We start from the raw sequence: 20465 nt of genomic DNA on the forward strand, positions 1-20465 counted from the left end.
ACACTATCTGCGGATATAAGGGACATCCATGGACACTCGGATTTCCGATGAAAATATCTTCATGGGCAACCTGGAGGACTATATACTTGCGAGTTCTAACATCAAACCACTGGTTTGACTACGATACATTGATGACATATTTATAATATGGAATGCAAGAAGCAGAACACTGGAGCAATTTACAGCTTTCATCAACAGAATCCATCCTACCATCAAATTCACCAGCAGCAATACTTAACAGAAGAGTCATCTCCCTTTTCTGGATGTGTGACTCACCATTCATGAACAAAAAATTATAACTGATCTGTATCACAAGTTGACAGATGCTCATTTGTATCTAAACTGGACTTTATGTCACCCACGCCACACTAAACTCAGCATTACCTACAGCCAAGCACTCAGAATAAGACGCACCTGCAGCAATGAAGGCACATGTAAAGACCATCTATAGGAGCTTGTTGCATTATTTAAAAAGCGAGGCTATCCTCTGCATATCATATTGACAAGTCTTTGCAGTTACCCAGGGAAGCACTTATTTGGAATACCAACAGAAGAAACAAAAGTGGCAGAATCCCATTTGTGGTTGACTATCATCCATCAGCTCCCAACTACAGAAATGTAACACAAAAGTTTTCCTTACTCTCCACTTGTGAAAAATTGCACAAGCTTTTTCGCCGCCAGTCATTGCTTACTGCAGAGCTTCCAATTTACGATCGCTTATTGTGAGAGCTGACCTTAAGCAAGCTGTAACAAATGCAGGAGTCCATTGCTGTGATTCTAAAAGGTGCATCTCATGTAAATACCTTTTACAAACATCACCAGTAACTAGCTCTGTTACAAGAAGGACCTATAGAATAAGACAGCATCTTACATGTCGCTCAACATGCATTATTTGTTTGATTCAGTGCCAAAGCTATAAAAAACAAAATGTACGCCAAACAGTGAATGACCTCCGTACACGATTCAGGAACCACAAATCAGCAATAATTAGTAAGAAACTTGACCAGCCTATAGCCAATCATTTTAACCGTGCAGAACATTTACTATCAGATTTGAAGATTTTCCCTGTGGAACATGTCTTAAAGGAAGAACTTCTGGACATCAGAGAAAACTTTTGGATGTATTGTTTAAAATCACTGCATCCTGATGGACTGAACATCACTGACAATACCACTAGATTTCTGCATATCTGAAGAGTTCTCAGGACTGCAATGATTTCACATTCCAATTGGAATCTTCACTCATGATGCTTTTTGAAAATCCAACAGTGTCAGCTCTGCAGCCACTGAGCAAATCATCTTGCACTACCTGAGGTAGGCGGAAGCTGAAGCATTGTAGTGGAAATGTATTTTTGTTCTTTGGTGAGATCATCTGTTTGAGTCACTTCTTTCTTGGATAATACATTTTCCTTTGGGATACAGATTATTGCCCTGGCTAGCTGTTGTTTTCTTGTGATCCTTCATCTTCCAGCATATATATTATTTAACTTTTAATCTTAGGCTCAACCCTAGTAGCTGTGGCTGCGAGCAGTAGGGGTTAGCAAAGGAACAATGTGTAGGGCATTTAACACCACCAAACGAAAAAAGAAAGTCAACAGCATGAAAGAAGGGGTCCCTCAAAGTCCTCTTCGTTGTAGTAGCAGGTCAGCTGATGCTGGGCTACTGGTCATCTGTATCAGGGTTGGGGCAAAATGCTTTAATGGGATCTAGTGTCCTGTGGGTACAAAGAATCCAGTCCGGGATAGGACACTTGGGTCAATCAAGCACGGGTGCAGGTTTTAGCTATCTTGGATTCGGCCTCTTGGGTGACCAGTAACTGGTAGCAGCAAAAATTCTGCGGTGGCTACCAATTTGTTGGTTTGGGCTCTTTCAGCTCTTGTGTCCCTAGAGCCGGCTCCAGGAGATCAGCTGACTGATCCTCACAGTTACTGCTTTTGTTGGATGTCAGAAATCAACTTTTCCCCAAACCAGGAGCTGTAGACACGGTCCAAACTTTTCTAGCCCAAAGTGCACAAGGTCATGTCCTTCCGATCCCATAGCCTCCCTCTTTTCAGGTCCAAGCACAGCTGGGCAGTCCTTCTTCAGTCCCCTCTCTGAATCCAGTGAGATATAAGAGTCAGGATGCAATATTTATCCCAGGAAAGCGTTCTGAAGAGCCACATGATCACTAGCCAATGGGCTCCTGGGTCCTCTTCTACCTAGTGACAAAGTTCCTGTGATGTGTGGTATTTGGCTATCTCAGAGTGTAATATTCTTGCTCCTTCCAAAATGGTGCAACCCTTCCTTGGCCATCAGGAGAATTGCAGTCCACCCCAGAGGAATGGCTACCTAAGGGCTACACATCCACAGGAAAATCAAGTCTGACACTGAATTTCCCTCTCCATCCCTGTCTCCAGCTTGTCTACAGGAACAAAAGACATCTTGCTCAAGGGTGGTGGGCCAGACAGCCCATCAAAGGTGGCTTCCTCGTTGTAGGAGGCTGGCCTGGCTTGTAGTGGGTACCAAGGGGTACTTACACTCTGTGCCAGGTCCAGTTATCCCTTATTAGTGCAGAAGAGGTGTTTCTAGCAGCTTAGGCTGATAGAAGGTAGCTATAGCAGAGCAGCTTAGGCTGAACTAGGAGACATGCAAAGCTCCTACTATACCACTGGTGTCATATGCACAATAGCATAAGAAAACACAATACATAGATATACTAAAAATAAAGTTACTTTATTTTTATGACAATATGCCAAAAGTATCTCAGTGAGTACCCTTAGTATGAGGATGCCAAATATACAAAAGATATATGTACACAATACCAAAAATATGCAGTAATAGCAAAAGGAAGTAATGCAAGCAATGGAAAGTTACAGTAGATTGCAATAGGAGCACATAGTTATAGGGGAAACACAAACCATATACTTCAAAAGTGGAATGCGAACCACAAATGGACCCCAAACCTATGTGAGCTTGTAGAGGGTCGCTGGGACTGTAAGAAAACAGTGAGGGTTAGAAAAATAGACCACCCCAAGACCCTGAAAAGTAGGTGTAAAGTGCACCTATAACCCCCAGAGAGTACAGAAGTTGTGATAGGGGGTTTCTGCAAGGAAGACCAACACCAGCAAAGCAACCAAAGTGGATTTCCGGACCTGAGTACCTGTGAAACAAGGGGACCAAGTCCAAGAGTCGCGACAATGTCGAGAGTGGGCAGATGCCCAGGAAATGCCAGCTGAGGGTGCAAAGAAGCTGCCACAGGATGGTAGAAGCTGTGGATTCTGCAAGAACGAAGAGGGCTAGAAACTTCCCCTTTGGAGGATGGATGTCCCACATCGTGAAGAAGCTTGCAGAGGTGTTCCCATGCAGAATGACCGCAAACAAGCCTTGCTTGCTGCAAGGGTTGCGGTTAGGTTTTTTTTGGATGCTGCTGTGGCCCAGGAGGGACCAGTATGTTGCCACTTGGATGAGGAGACAGAGGGGGTGCCCAGCAAGTCAGGGATCCCTCAAAGGCACTTGGAAGAGGAGTGAAGAGGAGTGAACCGAAGTCCACCCGAAGACACAAAAGGGAGTCCTAAGACGCCAGATGACAACTCAGGAGGTTGTGCACTGCAGGTTAGAGTGTCGGGGACCCAGGCTTGGCTGTGCACAAAGGAAATCCTGGAAGAGTGCACAGGAGCCGGGGCAGCTACAAATCACGCGGTACCCAGCAATGCAGTCTAGCGGGGGAGGCAAGAACTTACCTCCACCAAACTTGGACTGAAGAGTCACTGGACTGTGGGAGTCACTTGGACAGAGTTGCTGAGTTCCAGGGACCACGCTCGTCGTGCTGAGAGGGGACCCAGAGGACCGGTGATGCAGTCTTTTCATTGTCTGCGGTTGCAGGGGGAAGATTCAGTCGACCCACGGGAGATTTCTTCAGAGCTCCTGGTACAGAAAGGAGGCACGCTACCCCCAGAGCATGCACCACCAGGAAACAGTCGAGAAGGCGGCAGGAGAAGCGATACAAGGTTGCAGTAGTCGTCTTTGCTACTTTGTTGCGGTTTTGCAGGCGTCTTGAGCAGTCAGCGGTCGATCCTTTGGCAGAAGGTGAAGAGAGAGATGCAGAGGAACTCTGGTGAGCTCTTGCATTCGGTATCCGAAGAATTCCCCAAAGCAGCGACCCTAAATAGCCAGAAAAGGAGGTTTGGCTACCTAGGAAGGAGGATAGGCTAGTAACACAGGTAAAAGCCCATCAGAAGGAGTCTCTGACGTCACCTGCTGGCCCTGGCCACCCAGAGCAGTCCAGTGTGCCAGCAACACCTCTGTTACCAAGATGGCAGAGGTCTGGAACACACTGGAGGAGCTCTGGGCCCAGGTCAGGGGAGTGGTCACTGCGCCGCCATGGGGGATTCTGACACCCCCTACCGCCCCCAGGAACAGGATGGCGGTAGGGGTGCCGCGGGGCCCCTGGGGGCCCCTGCCGTGCCCATGCCAATGGCATGGGCACGGCAGGGGCCCCCGTAAGAGGGCCCCGCAAAGTATTTCAGTGTCTGCTAAGCAGACACTGAAATACGCGACGGGTGCAACTGCACCCGTCGCACCCCTGCAACTCCGCCGGCTCAATTCTGAGCCGGCGTCCTCGTTGCAGGGGCATTTCCTCTGGGCCGGCGGCCGCTCTTTTGGAGAGCGCCCGCCGGCCCAGAGGAAATGTTTAAATGGCCGCCGCGGTCTTTTGACCGCGGTGCGGTCATTCAACGGCGGTACCTTGGCGGACGGCCTCCGCCGTCCGCCAGGGTCATAATCAGGCCCTAAGTAACTTAGCACCCAACCTTCACCAGGTGAAGGTTAGACATATAGGTGACTTATAAGTTACTTAAGTGCAGTGGTAAATGGCTGTGAAATAACAAGGCCGTTATTTCACTCAGGCTGCAGTGGCAGGCCTGTGTAAGAATTGTCAGAGCTCCCTATGGGTGGCAAAAGAAATGCTGCAGCCCATAGGGATCTCCTGGAACCCCAATACCCTGGGTACCTCAGTACCATATACTAGGGAATTATAAGGGTGTTCCCGTATGCCAATGTGAATTGGTGAAATTGGTCACTAGCCTGTTACAATTTAGAAAGCAGAGAGAGCATAACCACTGAGGTTCTGGTTAGCAGAGCCTCAGTGAGACAGTTAGTCATCACACAGGGAACACATACAGGGCACACTTATGAGCACTGGGGCCCTGGCTGGCAGGGTCCCAGTGACACATACACTAAAACAACATATATACAGTGAAATATGGGGGTAACATGCCAGGCAAGATGGTACTTTCCGACACTCATTGAGGCTTACCTCTGGGCTGATCCCCTAATTGGCCATCCTGGCAGAGGAGGTCACACCTCACTCCGCAGCAATTCCCTCTGTTCCTAGCCTATGATTCATTCACGCATCTCCCAAGGTGGCCATAACGCTGTGTGGCGGTGCCTTTGTGAGGCCATTGGGCTGGCTGGGGTAGAGTGGCAACCTCCTAAAAGTTGCTTAACTTTAAATGTGACATTAATTTTGACTTAGCCATAAAGTCGTATTTGATGCCACGATTAATTTGATACCTTACATGACTCAATTAGGTAGTCCTATTCAGAAGGTAGCAGGTTGGGATGCCACCCGGTAATTCTATATTAGTCCATCAGAGTACCAACTCTACCAACAGCAAAACAACAATTTGGAAATGTTGCTGCAAAGACATATAGAAAAATATATGTCTTACTTAACAAAATACAGCTCCCTGCTACAGGACTCCATAGGCCTTCCTTGGGGGATACTTTTATCTAATGTTAAAGTATAGGGTGGCTTTACCACTGGTTTAAATGGCAAAGTCGAACTGGCAGTGAAAACACTGTCCTTCCTGTCTGTAGTGGCAGACTGGGAGTCATTTTGTACTTTATCACACAAAGGGTAGCACAAACAGTGATGCCGCCCTGAGTGGGCACACTGTCTTTTATGACCTTGGTATCATATTCTAGGGACTTATGAGTAAGTCAGTCCTTCCCAATTAAGGGTATCCAATTCAACATGCAATTTGTATTGGGTTAGAACACTGGCACTAAGGCCTGGTTAGCAGGTCTCAGTGCACTTAGAAAACCAGCAGCTAATAGTCCAAGTGGGAGCAAAAGATTGGGGGTCCCAAAATGCTTTTTCCCAATGCAATTTCTAATAGGGATTTCAGACATGACTACAGCCCAAACAGCTGGATGGAATTACACCAAATTTATCAGAAAGCTAGAACTTGGTCCAGAAAGAGTGTTTTTTGTAATTTGGTGTAAATTTGTTCAGTAGCTTTAGAGGTATTAAATAATCTAAGGATCTGAATCCATTATGGATCCATTATGGATCCACTGAAGCGGATCCACAGATCTACGCAACAACAGCAATGCCGTGATTGGCTGGACACAACCTGAGAGGAAATTTGCAACCTCCATTTTCTATATCGGGACTCGGTCCCAGGGTCAACAATAAGCGATTAAATTGAATGAAGGGGTCAGGGTACAAGTACCCTGACTGCATGAGTCTGACAGAGGAGTCTGTAAGGGACCCCTCTTTGGGAAGAGATTGTGGAAAATCTTTTTTTGCGTGCATGAGGATTTTCCGATCCACTGCAGTGCTCAGCGCAGCTCCTCATATAAATCTGTGACGGATCCGTAGATCCAGACTCCAATTACAATAAAAACATACATCAACTCACTGACTCACTCACACTCACTCAACCCACAAAATCACTACCACACTGACTCACATACCCACACAACCACTCACACATCCACTGACAGACCCACACAGCCACTTATACACCCACTCACACAAGCATAGCCACTCACACACCTATTCACATAACCAAACTACTCACACACCCACTGGCAGAACCACACAACCACTCACATACCCACTGACAGACCCACACAGTGACTCACACGCCACCTCACACAGCTATGCATTCACTCACACACCCAGTCACAGACCCACACAATCACTCACACACCCAGTCCCTGACCCATACAGCTACTCACATGCCCACTCATAGACCCACACAGCCACTTACATACCCACTCAACCTTATAGCCATTCACACACTTACTCAGACAACTACACAACCACTCACACACCCACTCACAGATCCACACAACCACTCATACTCACTCACAGTACCATAAAACCACACACACATCCACTCATAGACCTACACCGCCACTCACACACCCACTCATAGACTTACACAGTTACTAACACACCCACTCACACAACTATACAGCTATTCACACATCTACACTCACACCCATAAAACCACTAATCCACCTACTCACAAACCCACACAACCACTCACAAACCCACTCACAGCTGTACAGACACTCACACACCCACTCACAGACCACAAAACCACTCATCTACCCACTCACAGACCCTTAAAGCTACTGACACACCCATTTACACAACCATACAGCCACTTACAAACCCACTCAGACCCACAAAACCACTAAAATACCCTCACACCCACTCACACAACAATACAACATTCACACACCTACTCAGACACCCACAAAACCACTGACACACCCACTTACAGACCCCCAAACCACTCACCCAGTCACTCACAGACCCTTACAGCTACTAACACACCCAATCACACAACGATACAGCCATTTGCACACCTACTCAGACACCCACAAAACCACTTATGCACCCACTCACAAACCCACACAACCACTCACACACCCATTCACAGACCCAAACAGCCACTCACACATCCACTTGCACAACCACACAGCCACTCACACCCACACAGAGACCCATAAAATCACTCACACATCCACTCACAGACCTACACAGCCACTCACACACCCACTCACAGACCTACACAGCCACTCACAAACCGACTTACACAACCATACAGCCACTGATACAACTACTCACACACCCCAGAAATAACTCACACACCCACTCACAGACTCATACAGCCATTCACACACCCACAAAACCACTCACACACTCAATCACAAACCCACAATACCACTCACAGATCCAAACAGCTATTTACACACCTGCTCAGACACACACAAAACCACTCACACACCCATTCACAGTTCCGCAGAACCATTGATACAGCCGCTCACATACCAACACAGCCACTCACATACCCACTCAGAGACCCATACATCACTCAAACACACACTTGCAGACCTACACAGCCACTCACACACATATTCACAGACCCACACAGGCACTCACCCACCCACCTGCAAAACCATACAGCCACTTAAACACCCACTCAGAGACCGATAAAGCAACTCACATATCCATTCAAAGACCTACACAGTCACTCACAAACCCACTCACACATCCATACAGCCACTTACACACCCACTCACCGACCCACAAATCCACTCAAACACCCATGCAGCTGCTCACAGACCCACACTGCCACTTACACACCCACTTGTACAACCATAAAGCTGATCACCCTCTCACTGACACACACACAAAACTACTGATACACCCACTCACAGATGCAGACATTCATCACACACCCCACAAAACCACTCACACACCCTTTCACAGACCCACACAATCACTCAAACAACCACACACATACCCATACAGCCACTCACACACCCATACAGGCACTCACCCACCCACTCACAAACCCACACAACCAGTGATATGGCCACTCACACACCCACACAGCCACACACACCCACTCACACAACCATACAGCCATTTGCATACCTACTCAGACACTGACAAAACCACTTATACACCCACTCACAAACCCACACAACTACTCACACACCCATTCACAGACCCTAACAGCCACTCACACACCCACTCGCACAACCACATAGCCACTCACACACCCACTCAGAGACCCATTAAATCACTCAGACATCCACTCACAGACCTACACAGCCACTCACACACCCACTTATAGACTTACACAACTACTCACACACTCACCTACACAACCATACAGCTACTGACACAACTACTCACACACCCATGAAATAACTCCCACACCCACTCACAGACACATACAGGCATTTACAAACCCACAAAACTACTCACACACTTACTCACAGACCCACACAACCACTCATCCACCCTCTCACAGATCCAAATAGCTATTTACATACCTAGTCAGACACACACCAAACCACTCACACACCAGTCACTGACCCACACAACCACTCACCCACCCATTCACAGACCTATATAGCCACTAACATACCCACTCACACAATGATACAACTACTCGACCACCCACTGACACATCTACAAAACAATTCATATGCCCACTTACAGATACACACAACCACTCACATACATGGTCACAGGCCCACGCAAGCACTTACACACCCACTCAGAGACCCATGCAGCCATTCACACACACATTCACATACCCACTTACAGACTCACATGACCATTGACACAGTAACTCACTGACCCACATGGCCACTCATACACCCACTCACACAACCATACAGCCATTCACACACCAACTCACACAAACACACAATCCTTCACACACCCTCTCACAGACCCACACAGCTACTTACACACCCACTCACATACTCATTCAGTCACTCACACCCTCACTCAAAGTCCCACATAACATATACACATCCACTCACAGACCCATACAGCCACTCACACACCTACTCACATACCAATACAGCCACTCACACACTCACGCATAGACCCACACAAGTACTTACACACCCATATAAGCCCTTATACATCCACTGTACTCAATTAATTGTTGTTTTAAATTATTGCTTTTAGTGGCAAATGGATCTGTGGAGCCGGTGCAAACCCCCCAAAAAAATCTATGTTATTTGTTGAATGTGTGCTTTTGGTTGGGGATCCACGATGGATCCGCAGATCTGAGTGAGACATTAAAAAAAAGGTTTTGAAAAGAAAATTAACTAGTGTTTGGGAGAAGGGGTGACTTTATGATGTGTGGATGATATTTACACATGAACTGAATACAGTCTCTTAAGTTGTTGAGTAACATCCTGATGCCTTGATTTGAAATGGACTCTGTCTCTTTGATATGTTCCATCCATATTGATGCGTAGATTGTTGTGGTAAATAGAGCCCATGTTTTGGTCTCTGAGGAATGCAGAAACAGTTTACTTGACATGTTTCCCATTTTTTTCTATCTCTCTCCAAACTTTGGTTGACCACTGCCACCTCTGTCTTTGGCAAATGTTGGAGAACATCATAGCAGTGTGTGGGAAAAGTGTAATTAATTTACCAAAGATATTCTTCATTATGAAGTACAGTCCTACCCCAGTAATTGTCAACACACTGCACAACCATGAGATCAGGATGTTGGCAAACTGTAATGCTTTTAACCAAAGGCAGTAACTGATGCCACTTTAACCCCCTCTAGACAACCCAAGTAATGGCTACATTAGGTAAACCTAAGTCTCTTTCAATGCCACTCTTTCTAGCATTCTCTCTGGTCCAAAACATAAAACTATGGCCCACAATCCACTCTCTGACCATTTTATAGACAAGCAGGAGTAGCACACAGGAAAAGGCTGCAACAGAATGAGGCAGATTTGAAGATGAAAGGCAGTTAAACTGGAGGATAGAACATAACAAAATAAAGAACATAGTTGATTGGACAATAGAGGTGTGCAGGGTGCTAAAATTAGGTAGTGAATTTAAGTTTAAGAAAATAATAACTGTCATTGGCTTTCAAAATATAAATACAGTTAAGTTGTTTGGGATATGCTTGGAATTGGGAACTGTCAACCACACCTGGTACAGTTTAATTCGAACCTAGAATGCTGCTATCAGAAAGTCTTATGAAATTTTGAACCTACTGCTAAACAGAGAGTGTTGAAAACATGGTTACTAAGGAAAAGGAGCTATAAGAGTGCAGGGGGAGGGAACCAAAGAGTCTTCAGTGGGAAACTCAAAAGCAGAGTGATATCCAAAAATTGGCCAATAGGGAGTGCATGGTCCATAATTTAGCTTTTTTTATACAAAGTAAACTATTAATAGGAAGGATTGACAGAATATTGTTAAATGCCTGGAAGGGCTTCATTTGTGGATCCGTGGATCCTCACTGGATTTAGATGGGGGCACACTGAGAACCACGACAGATCTGTGGATCCACCAAAACCACAACCACATTGAGCTTTCATAGAAAGGGTTATAACAGTGACCATTTAGAAGTGGAACAACAAAATTAAAGGATGTGGTTTTCTAACTGCAGCACTACAAATGAAAGGGAAGGATAGCCTTCACTGGTACTTTTGTACTGAGAGTGGGAGAGCATTGCTATAATACTGACTTGAGATTTGCACTGAAAAGAGGTGTTAAGTGATATTGAGAGAAAAGTTGGAGAGCAGCAAATAGATTTTACAGGTATGTGAATTAGGGTGTACTATACAAAGTGCATGTAAAAAATATGAGGGCATATAAGATGAAAAATGTGCAGCTTCTACACAAAAAAGGAAAGTAGAAGGGAAGGTAGATGAGGACATTAAGTAAAAAACATAGGCCCATATTTATACTTTTTTAGCGCCGCATTTGCAATGCTTTTTGATGCAAAAATGGTGCAAACTTACAAAATACAATTGTATTTTGAAAGTTTGTGCCACTTTTGTGTAAAAAAATTATGCAAATGCGGCGCTAAAAAAGTATAAATATGGGCCATGGTGAGCAACAAAGGTGTAAGAGGACTTGGTATACTGAAAATACAGTTATTTTATTACGCCAGTATAAATGAGTGTGTTTGGGAGTAGATGTGGGTGGTTGCTTACAGTATGTAATTTGGACCCTTTCACACAGTTACTTACAAATCCAGTTATACTCCTACAAATGCACTTATGTACCCACCACTCATATAGCCAGACTGTGACTGTCCCTCTCAGTCCCAAACCCATAAAAATATATATACACCTATTCAATAACCTATACTTCCACTTATATAGTCATTCACACGCCCATACAGTCACTGTCACTAATAGTCAACTATCTATACAGCTATTTAAGTACCGAGCACTAACGCACTCACAAACACACTTACACACCCATATACCAAGTTAGACACCCAGTCACTCGCCTCATACATCCACTCACAAACATATTGACAAACTCATAGAGGCACTCATAAATCCTGTCTGACGGTGGGAAAAAAACGCCAGGGCTGTTCTGGAGTTTGTACCGCCAACAGGCTGGCAGTACAAACTCGGGGATTACAACCGTGGCGGAAGTGCTGCAGTCGCACTGCCGGGACCGGCGGTTTCCCGCCACAGTGGTCCAGGCGGATGTAATCCCCCCAGGGCAGCGCTTCTTGCAGCGCTGCCCAGGGGATAGCAGACAGTAAAAAGTGCAACGGGTGCAACTGCACCCGTCGCACCGCCTCAACACTGCCGGCTCCCATGTTGCGGCTGACATACCCACTGGGCCGGCGAGCGGAAAGTTGGTTTCCTCCCGCCGGCCCAGCGGGGATGTCTTAATGGCCACTGCGGGAGTGCAGCCACACAGCGGATACAACTTGGCGGGCGGTGGTTGCCGCCCGCCAAAGTTGTAATGAGGGCCATAGTCTTCTACACGCTGACATAACCACTTGTGCAGCTGCTCACTTGATTATAGTATGTAATCTAATAGTATGTAAAAGAACCCAGCGTTCCCCCTAGTCTACCGATAAAAATGGTACCTCACTTGTGTGGGTAGGCCTAGCGCCCACGACAGGAAATGCTCCAAAACACAACGTGGGCAAATCACATTTTACCAAAGAGAACAGAGATGTTTTTTGCAAAGTGCCTAGCTGTGGATTTTGGCCTCTAGCTCAGCCGGCACCTAGCAAACCTACACATTTTTTAAAGATAGGCACCTGGGGGAATTCATGATGGGGTGACAACAAGGCACCAACCTCTTTACAGTCCCAGCACATTACAACACGCGCATCGACAGACAGCGCCACTCAAGGGCCCATCACTTACATACGCCCACATGCCTGATACAGCAATCACACCAGCTGATGGGATTGTGTGGACTGGCATTTGGCTGGCAGTGTGTTACAGTAGTCAACAGCAAGTCAATATTTACAATGCCAGCCAAGCGCCACTCCACACAAAATGGCATCAGTTTGGGTTTTTTTTAAACAAAGAAACCACTAACTAATTAGAAATAATTACAAAACTACAAACACAAAAACTCTAACTAACTACATGACAGAAATGCCAACCATGAAACAGAACACATGAAAATATAAAACAGGCTGTTTACACTCATAGTAGTTCCCAGTAAATCTTCTGGGTGTGGTAATTCCTGAAACAACCACCCACACACAGCCCAGGCTTTGAAGGACAATCTGGGCAGTACATTCGATTCTCCCTCTGGTTACCTCTTCGAGCACAGACTCTACATTTCTTAGCTGGAAAATCTTTTTTGGGCGTGGGAGGAATGTGCTCAGCAAAGTGGCGATCTTTCAATCTAGCCACATCCTCCACCACTGCTTCTCTAGGAACTCTTGCCTGTTCCACCACAATAAGGCTCTCTATCACTGACTCCTGAAATTTCACAAATGTCATCTTTGACTCTGGAGACCCATCCTTAAACACAATAAAAGCATTAATAGTTGCCATGTGGAAGAGGTGAATTGCTAACTTCTTATACCACGTAAGACTTACGAATAGCAGTATAAGGTTCAACCCTATGATCAACTCTATTTACACCTCCCATGTGCTTATTATAATCTAAAATGCACACAGATTTGCGCACTTCAGCAACCTGGCCCCTAACAGTCACAGGGGAAATACTCTAATCATGGATGGTACTTAGCATGTAGACATCCCTCTTGTCAGAAAATTTCAAAGCTAGCAGCTCATCATTCTGCAAGGCACTGCACTGTCCCCTCTCAAGTTTTTTACAGACAAGCTCCCTTGGATAGCCTTTCCGGTTCCATCGAATTGTGCCACAAGCAACAGTGTCCACTCTAAACAATTCCTTGAACAACTGCACTACAGTGTAGAAGTGATCTACATACAAATGGTGACCTTTGTTGAACAGTCGTCTATCATGTTCCCACAAAATTTTCTCAGTAACTCCAAAAGTGGGAGGACAACCGGGGGGCAATACTGGAATCCCTACCAGTGTAGACACGGAAACTATACACATATCCTGCACTACTTTCAGACAGCAGATACAATTTAATTCCATACTGTGCCCTCTTGCTAGGAATGTACTGCCTAAAATCCAAACGACCCTTGAAGAGGACCAAAGACTCGTCCACAGTTATTTCTTTGCCTGAAGCATAGACCTCTGAAAAACGATCTACAAAATGATCAAGGACAGGCCTAATCTTAAAAAGACGATCAGCATCAGGGTGATCTTGTGGCGAGGCTAAAGCATTGTCAACAAAATGCAGTATCCTAAGAAGAAGCAAATACCGATTATGACTCATGGTTGCAGGAAATATAGCTGTTGCCATCAAGGGACTAGTACACCGATAAGAAACCAGTGACGGCTTCCTTATCAACCCCAAAACCTTTTCATCTCCTCCAAATTTGTGGGAATCCACTGGGCAGCTCTAGAGTGTGGCCTAAGTCTAGCAGCATCGTCCCTCAAATACATCTCCGCATACAAATTAGTCTGCTCAACAATCTCTTCTAAAAACACATCATCCATAAATAACTCAAAGAAATTGACAGGCAAAAAGTTCTCAGTATTGACTCTACACCCCGGGAGACCAGTAAAGGCAGGCAAATCTGTCTGCTTCATGTTTGGGGCAACCCAGAGTTCAGGTCTTCTAACGGGAAACCTTTCAGCCCCAAGTTGCTGCACTAATGGCACATCACTGTCCACCTCTAAAACAGGCCCTTTATCTGCACTGAGAGTGGCTTCCTCATCAGAACATTCCTCTCCGACAGAAACTTCACTGCCATAATCTCTCACTTCCTCCTCTGCCGCAGATGCAGAGTCTGTCTCATAATCATGATCAGACATTGACTCAAAAAGCATACCAACAACCTGCTGAGCGGTTATCCTGCTGCTAGCCATGATCTTTCCAACAAAAAGTAACTGGGCAAATGCACCACCAACAACCAGCACTGTGTAAGATAAGTAATAAAGTGTAGCTTTATCACTAAGAGTTATAAACTCCAAAACTATAGCACTTACTTGCCTGAAAAAGCTTGCCTCACCAGCATCTACTCTGCACAGACACAGCAACCCACTAAAAAGAAAGAAAGAAAAGCAAATTAGAAATAAGACAACATAAATATCATTGTGCACAAATCTAAGGACAATTTCACACACAATCCTGCATTTAGTACACCACCTACAAACATGTCATTCATGCTTGGCAACAATACTCTTTTAGAGATTTTTTTTTTTACTTAGCTAAAACATGCACCTATGCAAACCGCAGGTCAACCACTGCCAAAACTGCAAGGAGACACAGCAAAGAAAGCAAAATCTTTGAACTAGAACAAAAAGGAGAAAAACAAATATCACAAAAACAAATACTTTGCCAGTTGACAAACACCCCACCATCAAGCATTTAGAAATTGGTGCCTAAGTGGATTCTGCCCCCCCCCATAGGGGTAGATGGGCCCACTAAGAATTAGGCCTATCTGCCCCGGGGGGGGGGGGGTGGCTGGGGGGTAGAAAATACCATTAGTTGTGTGTCCCCTTGGGGAGCGACCCTTGCCAAAGGGGCCACCCCAAACAATAGATACACACACACACACTATCCCTGGTGCCTAAGTGGCTTCTGCCCCCCTTGGGGGCAGTGGGCCTAAAACAAAATAGTCCGAAATGGCCAACAGATCTATGCCCCCCTTGGGGGTGTGACCCTTGCCCAAGGGGGCACCCCCCACACATAGGAATACACAAATAAAAAAAATCCCTGGCGTTCCAGTGGCTTCTGCCCCCTTGGCCAATAATATAGAATGTCCAATTCTTTAGTTTATAGTTGTGCAATTCTTCTTTTATTCTTTATTTTGCTTTCCTCTTTCTTTATCCAATAATACATGAATTCACAACAGCCAACGCGTTTCGTCCTCTCACATAGGACTTCTTCAGGGCTGTAATATAACACATATAACACATATTCAATAAAACACATAACAGTACGAAATACACCCAAATACACTGCTATGTTGACACAGTAGACCACAATATTTTAACAAACACATGAATTGACAACTACTTTAAAAGAAAAGAAGAAACCAGCAAGGGACTAATATGGTTCATAACTAAGACACAGAAGTCCAAATATTAAAACTACATATAAAAAGACATAAAAAAGTACAAATATAATGCACATAAAAACATCCACAAACATGAAGAATATACAAAATACTATAACATTATCAAAAAGTGCCCCAGAAAAAACATCAATACAAATACATACATATATATTATATATATATATATATATATATATATATATATATATATATATATATATACGCCTACAAATTGCTCAGAAATATAGATAAGACACCCCCACATTCACCCTTCTAAATTTCGTCAGTTAAACACAGCCTTACTATGGCACAATCCATTTGCCACTGATAACTTAGAACCAATTATCCACACCTTCTACTGATGTAATAATAATAAAAATCCCACCAATTTGCAATTCATCGTATAGAAACAATTTCATAAGACCTACCTAAACAATTGGCCTCAAATTTGTTTGATTTAATTGTTGCTCTTAAGTCATTCATACCTCCAACATAAGAGTCTAATATATAAAGGAAAAGAATCCTTTATCACCTATTTACATCAAAAAATCTTAATTCCGAAATACTATTCACAAAATTGCCATTGCAAATAAAGCATACAGATTTTATAATTTGGTCCCAAAAATATTTTTTATAAAAATATAGAGATAAAACTGAAATCATTAATTTATCTGCCCTCATATATAATCAAAAAGAAGTGAGCAATCTTTACAGTATCCATTCTCTACTCATTACAACCATTGTTCATAGTATAGCGTGTATCAAAATTGTCATTCACATATCTCATATGCCTCAAGAAATTAAACCATACAACAGTATCGGCATGCGTAAAAGCACCGATACAAACACAAGCCTCTCATGGTGTAAATAAAATACCATAGCCGAGCCCCTAACGGTGTTCAACAGAATTATCATTTAAATACCTTTTGTTCCTGCACAGTTTGAACAATTTCGGCAATTGCTCCACAGTTTCAGCAGTACAACAATATCAATGTGTGTGAGATCGGGCAAAACCAACAGCGCGCGCAACTCCCAATTTAAATACCCTGTCTTCTTGTATCCCGGTATTGCAAATCGAACTTAACGGAAGTGCGGTCCTAGAAAGTCCCCAATCACGTGTACCGGCAGTTTTAACTCACCCGAGACTATAATATTCACAGCCGCCATATTGGAAAGGAGTAGACCTATTAGTAGGAGCTCGTATATATTGCAAATACCCCTAACTATAATTGATTATAATTAGTGTAACAAGCGAAACTAGCTAAATTCACCTGTTACTGCACACTGCACATTTAACTGCGCCATCATAAAGTCTGTTTCCTGCGTATACTGGAAATCATAATTTACTCAATATGGTAATGTACACAACTGCCATGAAGAGTAAGCCCATTCACAGAATGAATTCATATCACAAACAGAACTTCCTGGATTCACTTGATATTGTCCATAGCATATTTATCAACACCATAATCCAATCCACAAAACACACATGCTAAAAGTGTGTAATTCACTGAGTGCCACAATAATTGTTGGATGTGAAATACAGGCGAACCTATTCACCAAAAACTAACTTTTTGTAAATACTCCTAAATATTGTGCTGCAATCAGAACTGACTAGGTAGGTTAACCATTACATATGACCATAGCGTTCTTATGCCAGTTATTCCAGTTACCATATAAGAAAGTGAAAACCAACACTTTATAGAAAGTAATGTAGTTCATCATCCGTATTGTGGCCCAATTCAACAGAGCGTAAACGACAGATCCATGCAGCCTCTTTCTGACATAACCTGAGTTCTCTATTTCCACCTCTTTGATCAGATGGTACATACTCCACCCTGTGGAACGAAATACAATTATCATCACAGTGATAATCCATAATATGCACTGTTAGAGGATATTTCATATTCTGATTCCTAATAGCACGAACATGCTCTTGCATCCGGAATTTCAAAGATCTTTTGATATTTTCTACATAGATTTTATTACACGTGCTCCCTATGAAGTATACCACATATGTTGTTTTACAATTAATAAAATGTCTAATCTCATACTTTCTTGTCGTATTATAACACAAGTTCTTCATTTTATCAATACCAAGTTTGCACATATTGCACTCATGACAGGTAAAAAATCCTTTTGGTGTAACGGGCAGCCATGTTTGTTTTTTGTTAGTAGTAATATAGCTAGGACATCAGTGATCTCTTAAAGTTCTACCTCTACGGAAGGTAACTTTGGGCAGTTTAGATATACATCCCTTTAGTCCAGGTATTTCTATGAGTAATGGCCAGTGTTGTCTTAGGATCTTATAAATTCCGTCACTTAGCAATGAGTATTGAGTCACAAACGCTATTGGGGCAGGTTTCTTTCTATTGTTCTTTTTCACAGATAATGTCTCTTTTTTAGTCATTTTTAAAATCCATTTTTCTGCCTTGGATAACACCTTTTTCATCATAACCTCTCCCCCGAAAATCCCATCTTTGCATTGTCAATCTGAGCAGAAAAAATATCACCAGTACTGCAATTCCGTCTTATTCGTACTGAGAGAGCGTAGCTTATATAATCTATATTAACATGAAATGTTTATATATTAATGTGTGATGATGCTGCATAGAAAACTATAATAATAGCGATTTTGCTTAAACGTGCACCTGAATTGTGACCACAGTAAATGGCCACCAATGTATACGCAAACTAATAATGATGAATAAAATGTTTATGTTATGATCAAATAAGCTTATATTAACATTCATATTACTGCATTTGTATTGAAAATCTTTATAGGCCTTAAGTTAGCATGAGCTGTGGGTTTAGCTGCCCAGCTGTCATATTAAATGCATTTTTCTGTTTTTCCAGTGTGCTGACTCGCAAAGGGACATGACCCTGCAAATGTTATTTTTCTTCAACTTGGAAGACAAAAGTAACCATATTAAATCCGTTCCCAAGCGCATATTCGGTGCCTTGGTTTAAAAGTTAAGAGTAAAGTGAAACAAATGTAGATTAATGAAACGTACAAGGTCACTTAGACCGATGGACAATGAATCTGCTGACCTAAAAGACGTGGCAAAGAATGAAGTAACGCCGGATGTGCCACCTCTGAAGACGTCAATTATGAAGACCAATCAAAGAACCGTGAATTAATGTGGGGTGACAATTGGGATTACCAAATGCTAAATTTGATAGGTTAAAGATAGTGGGGTATAGTAAGTGTCCAATAGAATTTTGGGGCAATGTACTACGAAAAAGGGATAAAAACCCATGTCACAGAAGGGTCATTAGAATTAGGTAGGGAATGCTATTGCTTTTATCCAGAAACTCTGTCACTCTGTTTGGTGACTTTGAGACTTATTAAAACCATTCTTACCCATCGACTGCCCATTTACACTTTTCCTCCTTAAGAGGGAAGTAACCCTATGCCCTTTAGTTGAGCTTTGACTGATGGCGTTTTGACTGATGTCCTGAAGACGAAGACTGAACCTGTGTGCTGACCTAATCCTTGGAGGGTAATTTTGACAATTCAATTTGTAATTTGTCTGTTTGCTTTTCCTTTCTATGTACCAACTGCTTGCTTTTGACAGAGACCATAGCTAGATGTTTTCCAGACTGATGTTCTAAATTGTTTTGCATAAAGCCCAACATGCCAATGCTAATTAGTGGTTAGGACAGGTGATCATCAAATTGACGCAAATAAATAAACGACTGACATTATGCTATGATGAACTGACATGTATTTGACACTTTGCTATATTCTGATCTATGTTTACGCCGTGTTATATTCTAATGTTTATGATTTTTGCCTTATTGAAATCTTACCAAAGTTGCCATATCGTAACTATGCTGTTGTGTTTCTTGGCTTTAAGATTGACACATTTAATCTTTGATTGTAAATAATAGGGAATAAAACTCATGAAATTCTAATAACTGTTGTGGTTATTCATGGCTGAAAAGTCATGGTTGCATCGTCAATTTGATTAATGACTTTGACTAAAGTGAAATGTATTGTTGTGATAAATATTGATGACATTATTGATATATTGATTGACATATTGATCAGCTATCTCGTCCTACGGTGTCTCTCAACTGGATCAAAAGAGTCATTGGCCTAAAACAAGTCCTAATGTGTAATAAATTAACATAAAAGGACACGTTATCAGTTCCATTTTACCAAATGGGTTGTTATGAACAACTGTCTTCGGATGAGCACTTGTTGCATGTAAAATGCTATTGCATGCCGTAGCTTTTCTGAACATCCTACTTTGT

General features: G+C 43.3%; 1 long non-coding RNA gene across 3 annotated transcripts in view; it reads right to left on the bottom strand.

The window, feature by feature from the left end:
- The window catches only part of LOC138292705 (uncharacterized), a 97245-nt gene extending 79952 nt beyond the window's left edge, over positions 1 to 17293 (bottom strand). Inside the window, exon 1 of one of the 3 annotated variants that reach the window (XR_011202766.1) lies at positions 17129 to 17293. This is a non-coding gene — a long non-coding RNA (uncharacterized lncRNA). Of the gene's footprint in view, positions 1 to 15132; positions 15184 to 17128 lie in introns of those variants that run through there. The other 2 variants (XR_011202767.1, XR_011202765.1) reach the window with 2 other exon arrangements.
- Between the last annotated feature and the right edge of the window lie 3172 nt (positions 17294 to 20465).

The sequence above is a fragment of the Pleurodeles waltl genome, chromosome 4_2 (genome assembly GCF_031143425.1).
Source record: "Pleurodeles waltl isolate 20211129_DDA chromosome 4_2, aPleWal1.hap1.20221129, whole genome shotgun sequence".
NCBI lineage: Eukaryota > Metazoa > Chordata > Amphibia > Caudata > Salamandridae > Pleurodeles > Pleurodeles waltl.